This window comes from Tamandua tetradactyla, chromosome 1, assembly GCF_023851605.1.
Source record: "Tamandua tetradactyla isolate mTamTet1 chromosome 1, mTamTet1.pri, whole genome shotgun sequence".
Lineage (NCBI taxonomy): Eukaryota > Metazoa > Chordata > Mammalia > Pilosa > Myrmecophagidae > Tamandua > Tamandua tetradactyla.
The window spans coordinates 91,359,344-91,369,950 of record NC_135327.1 but is presented as its reverse complement, the minus strand read 5'-3'; positions in this window follow the sequence as shown (position 1 = coordinate 91,369,950).

Genomic DNA, 10,607 nt, shown 5'->3' with positions numbered 1-10,607 from the left:
ACAATGGTTCAAAGCAGCATAAAGAAATAAAGAACTGTGATGAAGACAACCATTTGGGTAGTTACAAATGCCAGTATTATTATATTGCATTGTTTGGTGTATAACTCCATTTCTTACTGCCTATGGGTGTTAAAATGCACATGCATAAAAAGTAATTATAAATCTAGGATTTTGGAAATAAAGTGCCCAAAGACATAACAAGTACAAGTACTAGTACTTTGTACTTTTCTATCAAGCATAAAAAATGGTGGGGGGATGGAGGGGGATAGGAAAATTATATATACATGCTGTTGAAATTAAATTGGTATCAAACTAAATATGATTGTTATACATTTAGGATAGTAAAATCCTAATAACCACAAGGAAATAGATGAAGAATATATCCAAATAAAAGTGAGAAGGCCCTTAGTATGGTACAACTCAAAAAAGCAAATAAATTAAAAGGTAGGCATTAATGGAAGTGAGGGACAAAAAAGTTATGAGACTTACAAAGAATAGATAACAAAATGGCAGAAGAGAGCTCTGTGTTATCAGTATGACTGTAAATGGAAATTCAACATACCAAAACTTATGGGGTGTAGTGAACACAGTATTGAGAAGGTAGTTTATAGTACTAAATGCCTACATTAAAAAAGAAGATATACTCAAATCAGAGTCCTGATTTCAAAACTGGAAGAAATGGAGAAAGAAAGCAAATTAAAACCAAAACGAGCAGAAGGAAGGAAATGACAAAAATTGGAGCAGAGACAAATGAAATAGAAAACAAAAATCAATAGAGAAAATCAACAAAATCTAAACTTGTTTTTTTGCAAAGATATATAAATTCAACGAACCTTTAGCTAGACTAACAAAAAAAAAAGAGAGAAGGACAAATAACAAAAATCAGAAATGAAAAGGGGACATTAGTACTGTCTCTGCTGAAATAAAAAGGACTATAAGAGGATGCTGTGAACAACTGTATGCTAATAAATTAGATAACCTAGATGAAATGAACAAATTCATAGAAACACATAAATTCTGAACACTGATTCACAAAGAAATAAATCTAAACAAACAAATTACTAGTAAAGAGATTGCATCAGTAATAAAAAACAAACCTCTCAAACAAAGGAAAACCCAGGACCAGATGGCTTCACAGGATAGCAAACATTAGAAGAAGACTTAACTCCAATTCTGCTCAGACTTTTCTCAAAAACTGAGGAGAAGGGATCACACCCTAACTCATTCTACAAGCCCTGCATCACCCTCCTAGCAAAGCCAGATAAAGATACCACAAGTTAAGAAACCCACAGATCAATATCTCATATTAATATAGATGCAAAAGTCCTCAACAAAATACTAGAAAACTGAATCCAACAGCATATTGAAATTATTATACACAATGATCAAGTGAGATTTATACCTGGCGTGTAAGGTTGGTTCAGCAAAAGAACATCAATTAATGTAATTCACCACATTAACAGAATGAAGGGGAAAAAACCCCACATGATCATCTCAACTGATGCAGAAAATGCATTTGACGACAACATTTAGAACTCTAGCAATAGAAGGAAACTTCCTTAACATGATAAATGGTATATATGAAAATCCCACAGCTAACACACTTAAGGTGAAAGACTGAAAGCTTTTCCCCTGAGATCAGGAAAAAGACAAGGATGTCCACAGTCATCACAGTTATGCAGAGTTGTTCCAGAAGTTCTTGCCTGAGCAATTAGACAAGGAAAAAGAACTACAAGCTGTCCAAATTAGAAAGGAAGAAGTCAAACTTTCCTTATTTGCAGATAATATGATCCTATAAATAGGAAACCCTGAAAAACTGCAGCAAAGCTCCTAGAGCTATTCAATGAATTCAGACAAGAAGTGAGGTGCAAGATCAACTCCCTCAAATCAGTAGTGTTTCTATACACAAGCAATGAGCAATCAGAACAAGAAACCAAGAAAAAATCCATTCATACTAGCAATTGAAAGAATCAAATATCCAGGAACGAATCTAAAAAAGGATGATAGAACTTGTACACAGACCACTACAATATGTTGCTAAAAGAAATTAAAGAAGACCTAAATGAATGGAAGGATATTCCATGTTAATGGTTTGAAAGACTGAATATCATTAAGATGTCAATACTACCCAAAGCAATTTATAGATTCAATGAATTCCCAATCAAAATTACAACAATCTGGGCAGGCCATGATAGCTCAGCTGGCAGAGTTCTCACCTGCCATGCCAGAGACCCAGGTTCGATTCCCAGTGTCTGCCCATGCAAAAAACAAAATTTCAACAATCTTCTTTGCAGAAATGGAAAGCCAATCATCAAATGTACATGCAAATGTACATGGAAGGGCAAGGGGCCCCAAATAGTTGAAGTTATCTTGAAAAAGAATAATTAAGTTGGAGTACTAATACTTCCTGATCTTAAAACTTATTACAAAGTCAGAATATTGTGTAAACAGCATGCTACTGGCACTGCAGTGGACATACAGACCAATGGAATAGAATTAGAGAGCTCAGAAATCAACTATCATATTTGTGGGCAAGTAATTTTTGACAAGATGGCAAAGACCACTCAATTGGGAAGAATAATCTCTTCAACAAATGGTCCTGGAACAAACTGTATCTCCTTTTGCAAAACAAAGGAAGACCCTACCTTACACCAGATACAAAAATAAACTGAAAAAGGATGAAGCACCTTAATGTAAGAGCTAGAACTATCAAACTCCTAAAAGAAAATGTAGGAAAGCATTTTCAGGACCTTGTGTTAGGCAATGGCTTCCTCAACTTTATACATAAAGCACAAACAACAAAACAAAAAATATATAAATGGGTCATCAGTCAAAGTTAAAAACTTTTAGTCTTTAGAGGACTTTATCATGAAAGTAAAATGAGGTAAAAACCTACACAATGGGGGAAATATTTGGAAACTACATATCCAATAGAGTAGGCATATGAAGAAATCCAGAGTATATGAAGAAATCTTTCAACATAACAGCAAAAAGACCAGAAAACCCAATTACAAAATGAGCAAAAGACGGACAGACATCTCTCCAAAGATGATATAAAAACTATCACAAAAGACTTGGACAGACATCTCTCCAAAGATGATATAAAAAGTATCACAGTCTGTATCCCTTCAGCTTCAAGTACCCATTATCTTACCCTGTTTCTAACTACTGCTGGACTCTGTTACCAATATTTCAAGTTTATTCTCGAATGTCCGTTCACATCTTTTTCTGTTGTGTTGCTAGTTCCTCTAAACCGATGCAAATGTACTAAGAAACGATGATCATGCATCTATGTGATGATGTTAAGAATTACTGAGTGCATATGTAGAACGGTATGATTTCTAAATGTTGTGTTAATTTTTTTTTTCTTTCCGTTAATAAAAAAAAAAAAACTATCACAAAGCACATGAAAAGATGCCCAGCATCATTAACCATCAGGGAAATGCAAATCAAAACCACAATGAGATACCATTTCACACTCTTTAGAATGGCTGCTATTAAAAAAAAAAGAAAGAAAAGAACAAGTATTGGAGAGGATGCAGAGAAATAGGAACACTCATTCATTGCTCCTGGCAATGTGAATGGTGGAGTTGTTGTGGAAGACAGTTTGGTGTTCCCTCAGAAAGGTAAGTATGTAACTACCACATGACCTGGCAATACCACTACTAGGTATATTATTATATATATATATACACACTAAGACTTGAAAGCATGGACTCAGAAAGTATTTGCACACTGATGATGTTCTAGCAGCATTATTCAAAAATTCCAAGAGACGGAAGCAACCCAAGTGTCCATCAACCAATGTATGGCTAAACAAAATGTGGTATATACATACAATGGAATATTATTCAGCCATACAAAATAATGAAGTCTTGACACATGTGACAACATGAATGAACCTTGAAGATATCAAATCAGGTGAAATAAGCCAGACTCAAAAGGACAAATATTGTATGATCTCTCTGTTTCAAAACAATTAGAATAAGCAAGCTCATAGGATCAGAATCTAGAATATAGGTTACCAGGGGCAGGGGTGGGGATAGGAATGGAAAATTAAGGCATTTAATGCAAAGCGTTCTGTGCTAGTTTGAAGCTATTAGGTACCCCAGAAAAGCTGTGTCCTTTAATCTTCCTCCAGTATTGCTGGGTGAGATCTTTTTTATTGTTTCCATGGAGATGTGACCCACCCAATAGTGGGTGGTAATTTTTGGTTAGATGGTTTCCATTCAAGATGGGGATGCTTACTGGCCTTTTAAGGCTGAAACATTTTGGAAAAAGCTTCAGAGCTGAGAGAGCCACATAGCCAGAGATCTTTGGAGAAACGGGAGAGCATCCATTATGTTAGATGTACATTATCAATTTTTTTTAAATAAAAAATAGGGAATGAAAATTGCTTGTATTTTCTGTGGTTTTAAAGGTTATAAAGGTTCCAGAAGCTTGAGTGGAGGGAGCAGTAGCTACTTCCAGAAACAATACTGGGATCTGGAGCTGCGCTTCTGTGTGAGGTGCTTTCTTCTCTGTTTTACTTAGTACCTGGCCCTTCCTGAGCCACCCATTGCCAGTGCTTGTCAGCCTCACTCCTACTTCCTGAAGTCCCTTTTCTCCCAGTGACTGCTGCTGCCTTGCTCACTTTTGCCTGGAGGGCCTGATTGCTCCAGATCAGAGCTGGGAAACACTCTGCAAGGCCTAGTATAAGCCAAGAATTGCAAGAGTATGGGCCATGAGATGTACTACTACTTCTTGGCATCATTCATAAGACTGAGATTCATCCGACAGCCCCCCTCTTGGCCCCAGTCTCTATTCTTCCCAGCCTGGGGTATGTGTGGGGACTTTGCTGGTGGTTTGCTCTCTTCCCAGGAAAAGTACAATTATTGCAGGATGTTTCAGCTATTCCTGTCTTCATTCTGAACTCGACATTATGTCTGGCCTATATTCAGTGACATTCCTGACCTACCTATTCTTATTTTCATAGGAATTTACACAGCTGGAACATTTGAACAAAAGTATTGAAACACACTAAAGGACATCAAGAGTTAAGAAAAATCCCATGTAAGAGACTTGTAGGTCTACAGGACACAGCAATATCTGATTGAACAATTCAACAAATCACCATGACACATTGTCTCTGTGTCATGCCATTTCCACTGTTATATAGGTACTCAGGCTTCTAATTTTCTTTTTGACATTCAGCCTCAAATGGATATGGACACCATCCATGGATTCTGAAGATCAAAACATTTGTTTTTTTCCCCAGGTCCTAAGATCTTTCAAGAAGAAGCATGTCTGTCTGTGCTTAAATTAATCCTGAGCACTGAGGCAACTGTCTCCTGCATATTTGTGGAAAGCCTAAAATAACAGCTTGCCTACAACCCTGATTCAAGTTGCTTTGATCTCACTCTCACCTTCCTTCATAAGGCACTAGCTGAGCTTTACAGTTCAGAAGTGAAACACATTAGAATATTTATTTAAAGGTAATTGTATTTCTAGCTCTTTCTAGGTAGATGGACTCACCATGTTACCAGACCCGCAAGTGTTTATTCACCTTAGGGTGGCCCGTCTTGCAGGGGGCATTGTCTCCCCATTGTCAGCAAATGGTTTCCTCCACAAACCTTTTAACTCTACAAGTTTGCAGCCATTAATTCTTAAGGGTTTTGATAAATCTCCCCAGTTAAATATTAAATAATAAATATGGGCCTGATGGTAATAGGGCTTTGTAAAGTCTGTTTGAAGTGTCCTTTGAAATATTAAATTCAAATAAATGATTGAATCAGAACAAAGGATATATCTTAAGGCAAATTCAGCCAAGTCTCTTTAACCTTTGAGCTTTCGACATAGATTAGAAAGCTAGGCCAGCACATGCTTTCATAGCAAATTGAAATGGGATTTTTGAAGCAGTTCCTGCAAATACAGGTAACCCATACCTAGGTTTGATCTGTCTTTGCCATTTTGGCAGCAGAGATTTTGCTGCCCATTGTTTGATAAGAATGTGAACACTTAAAAAAAAATGCCGCTGTTCAAAGAAGTAAATCCTTGAAAACGCTAGCTTTTGGTGCTATGTTTATTCCTTGTCAATGTCTTCCATATGAAATCTGTTCTGCTTATAATATCTATCACAGTTGGAGCCCTGCAAAAAAAATCTGTTTCATATTTGCCCTTTGCACTTAGCTTATTTTGCTTTTTTGCTTCCCCCAAGCTACCTGTCTTTAAACAGTCTTGCTTATAAGCAGGCAATCCTAAAGGAGGAGGAAATGGAGAGATTTCCCTGCCTTGTGGGGAATCCTAAACTGCTGACACTTGGACAGAGCCTTAGGTAGGGGGCAAGTAAAGGAGAAGAAGATGAATTCACCAGCTGGGATAAAAAGACTTGTGAAGTCAAGTTCCACTTCCTTCTTACTCCATCTCCCCAGGCTGGGCTGGCCCATCACCCACTGACTCCACTCTTGGGTGTCTGCTCTTGCCACTGTCCCTCCATCTGCTCCAACCGTTTCCTCAATACTGAGCAGCCTCCAGGCGCTCTTCATCCAGTCTGCCCAGACAATACTTCCAAAGAAGGAGCTTCTCAGAAGTAGTGTGATGGTGGCCTCAAGGCATGCAGCGATAAAGAGACCTTGTTGTAACAAGATATAGGTTGGCCTGGGGGCAGTGTGGTTGGCTTCGTCAGGTGGTTAAAGGGTGTGAACATGTTGAAATCAAAGACATTCGTTAATAATCTCTTGAACGGAAGCTAATGGCTTGCAAGGGCTTCTGAAAGAAGCAGGAATGTGACTCCTGTTTTCTCAAATTTACTGTAAGAGGTCTTTGGGCTTCTGTGCTCCCTGGGGAGCGAATGCTCCAAAACAAGGAAAGTTGGGGTTCTCAGCAGTAGGACGACTACTTGAGCCCCATTTGGATGTAGACCCTACCCCTACCCGACCCCCCAGCTGATGCTCCATCTGAAGGTAAAGGTCTCTCTCACTTGAGAAATGGACAAGTAAAACAATTACCTGATGCAGGTGAGGTTAGATATTGTCCAAACCAATAAAGAGACTTTTAAGATCTAGACTGTAAAACCTTTCTGGAAAAAGATGATCACCTGTCCTTTAAAAGAAAAAGAAATATCTTTTGGGGAGTTCCCACAGTTCTGGGACCACCCTGATGGAGTCTGCTTTGGAGCCTGTTTCTAACTTGCAGACTGAAGGTCTCCTGAGAATGAGGAGACAGAGTTGGACCTTGCATTTCTTTCCTGAATGTTTCAGTTTGCTTAAGTGAACTTTTGTTCCTGTTTGTCCACCCTGTGTGCACCAATAGGGGTCCTCCTTGGTTTGCTCAGGACAGAGCAAAGGGCAGCTTTGGAATAGAAGCCCCAGAAGGAAGCTTCGTGGTGTCCTCACTCCCTGGGTTTCAGGCTGTGTGGCCTTGGATGAATCACCAGTGCACTTGGGCTTCAGTGTACTCATTTTTACTAAGGAAAGAAGAATGGATCAGGAGTTCTACATTTGTTGAGAATCTTCCATGTACCAGATGTTGCATTTGTTTAAGTGGAAGTTCCACCTACAGCAAAAGCCTGAAACAAGTACTTGGGTACATAGGCTCATTTGGAAAGTGGTCACAGGAAACAGAAGTGGAGGGCAGGGGGTGAGATGCGAAACGAGGGTGTGTATGGAGGGTTTGCGAGGAAAACGGAAGCAGATTCCAGTGAGGCGTCCTCGGCAGGATAGACAGTGCCTCCCAGAGGTGTCCAGTGGAAGGGCAGGGGGCCAGGTCGTGCATCCACTGGTTTCCACTTGCACAGCATTATCTCTGAAAGTGATGCACCTTCCCACAGAGTGGAGAAGGTGCCGGGGCAGAAAGTGAAAAACACATGGTGCAGGCTAAAGGTCTGAGAGTCTGAAATCAGACAAGCTGCCGCTGAAATGAGACATGAGCTGAGGGATCTGCTACTGTGCTCAATGCTTGCCATCGCTGCAGAGAGCCTGCCATTCCATGGACACCGATGCCAAGATCTAATAGCTTTCTCTCAGGGTTGAAATAAACGTTTCGTGTAATAGTGTAGATTGTGCCCGATTCAGGGTAGGTTCTTAGAAATAGAATTCAGAAGCTTGTTTGGATGGGAAGAATAAAGCTACTCAGATTCCCGCTGCCAAGAAACAGCTCCTTCCACTAGGAACCAACTGTGTTTTAGGAGTGAAGGGAGTGTGAGGAAGAAAGGGGCTACCAATGAATCATTGGGGAGCAATTCAGCAGATCCTCCAGCTGCTAAGACCCTCCTCAGTGCATGCTTGTTAAATACATGAATGTAACCGTAGCATTCCTCTTTGTTTACTGGTGTAGGTGCAAGATCCTCTAGGCGAATACCTTTCGCCAGCATGTAAAATGCCTTCGGAATGTCACTAGCACCACATTTATATTTGTCTGCATAAAAGTTTTTTAATATAATCATCACAATGTTCCACCAAGAAATACTTTTCTAAATTAAAATAAATATATGAATGAATGGATGAATGAATAAGTAAGTAAATAAACAAGTAAATAAATAATAATAACTGTGTTAAATGGAGAGGAGCTTGTGAACACATCTGTCAAAAACAGATTTTTTCAGTCCAGTGAAATGTGTTGTGAGCCCAACAGAAGAGCAAAGTTTTGAGCAGGTAGCCAGAGCACAAGCATGTCTCACGGAGTGAATGACATTTACCCACGTGTTTATTCATCAATGCTTGGTTTTACCTAGACAGCACAAATGTCTATTTCTATGTATGATTACTCATACCCCAAGTTATCTGAGACAAATGGTTTCAAGTAATGAGTGAAATTTCCCAGAGATTTACAAAAATCCTCTATCAATGACCCTTTGTCATCTCCTGTTAGCTTACTTTAAGCTAAAGGTCACTTTTAATAACATGCAAACTCACAAAGTTAGAATCTAGAATGTAGGTTACCAGGGGATAAAATGGGTTACAGAATGAGGAGCTGATGCTTAATTTGTTCAGAGTTTCAATTTAGGTTAATTGTAAATGTTTGGAAATCGATAGTGCTGATAGTGGCGTATTATTGTGAGTGTAATTAATAGCGCTGAATTATGTGTGTGAATGTGTGTGAAAGGAGGAAGATTTGGGTCCTGTCTCTTACTAGAAGGAAAGTTAGGAGATAACACGTGAGACTGTGTAACACAGTGGAGCCTGTTATGGATGATGGACTGTGGGTAATAGTACAAATATGAGAAGGTTCTTTCCTGAATAAAATAACAAATGCATGACACTATTACGAGGTGTTAATAATAGGATGGCGTTTGGGGAAAAAACACCTAATGTAAACTATGGACTATAGTTAACAGTAATATTTTAATTTTCTTTCACCAGTTGAAGCAAAGGCATCACATTAATGCAAAATGTCAACAATAGGGGGTATATGGGAATGTTGTATTTTTTATATGACTTTTCTGTAAACTTACAATCTCTAAAAAATTATAGTAAAAAATAATAGTAATTAAAAAAACTATGTTCAGTGAAAGAAACCAGATGCAAAGTACTACATATTGTATGATTCCATTTATATCAAATGCAAATATAAATACATTTATAGAGACAGAATTAGATTAGTGGTTATGTAAGGCTAGAGGGATTTAGGGGTGTTTGCTACGGGATTTGGGTTTTACTTTTTGGAGGGATGAAAATGTTCTAAAATTGTTGCAATAAATGCATAACTTTTATGTACTTATTATAGTTGCTTTATATAAAAAAATCAGAGAGCATATTCATTATATTTATGTTACCAACTGAAGGTCTTATATTATGGTGACTTGAAACAGAAGTTTTTTTTAACCAAGGTGTATTGTTTCTTAAGTTGCTTTCTAGAGGTGTAGTAGGCCCCTGTGGAAGTGGCAGTTATGTTGGGGAAGTCATTAAAACAGACTCTTCTTCATCAGGGCACTAATAATACCAGCATATGTTGGCTTATTCATGAATTATCCTTTCGATCCTATTTCAAAATATTAATTGGGCATCTCCTCTTTGCCAGGCATGCTGTGACATGGAACAGTTTTCTCAGAGTCCATACGACGAGATGATTATCAACCCTCCATGGGGAGAGCCTTGTTCCGACTGTCCCTGATGCCAGAGGCACTAGGCAGGTACTTGGCAAAAGTAGTTTCTATAAATAATGTTTGTAATAGAACCACCTCATCATCCATGATTTATGAAATATCAGCGCTTATTTTTCTAATCTTGCACTAAAATAGTATTTATGTTGCTTACTGAGTTTTTTTGGTGTTCCCTTAAATTTTGCACCTCACTTGCCTCACCCTAGCCCTGACCCTCCAACGAGGAAGACTCGTGGCTACCTAAATGTTGTGGAAACTCTAGGATGCCTTCCTTCTCCCTGTTCTCCTGGGCTCCCATTCAAATGTATTTATTTACGAATAAAGCTATCCGTTCAACAATAACATTCTTGACTTAAAATACGAGTGTTTGGAGGAAGATAAAAGCGTGATTTAAATTCACACTAATGAGCAAATGACTAATGTCAGTCCTTTCCAAGGATCAAATTTAGGATCATGAGATGGAGGAAAGAATCCAGGTAAGTACTGTGTGCCCTGAAGGGAAGAAAATGCCCTGGAAGAAAGATTGAGG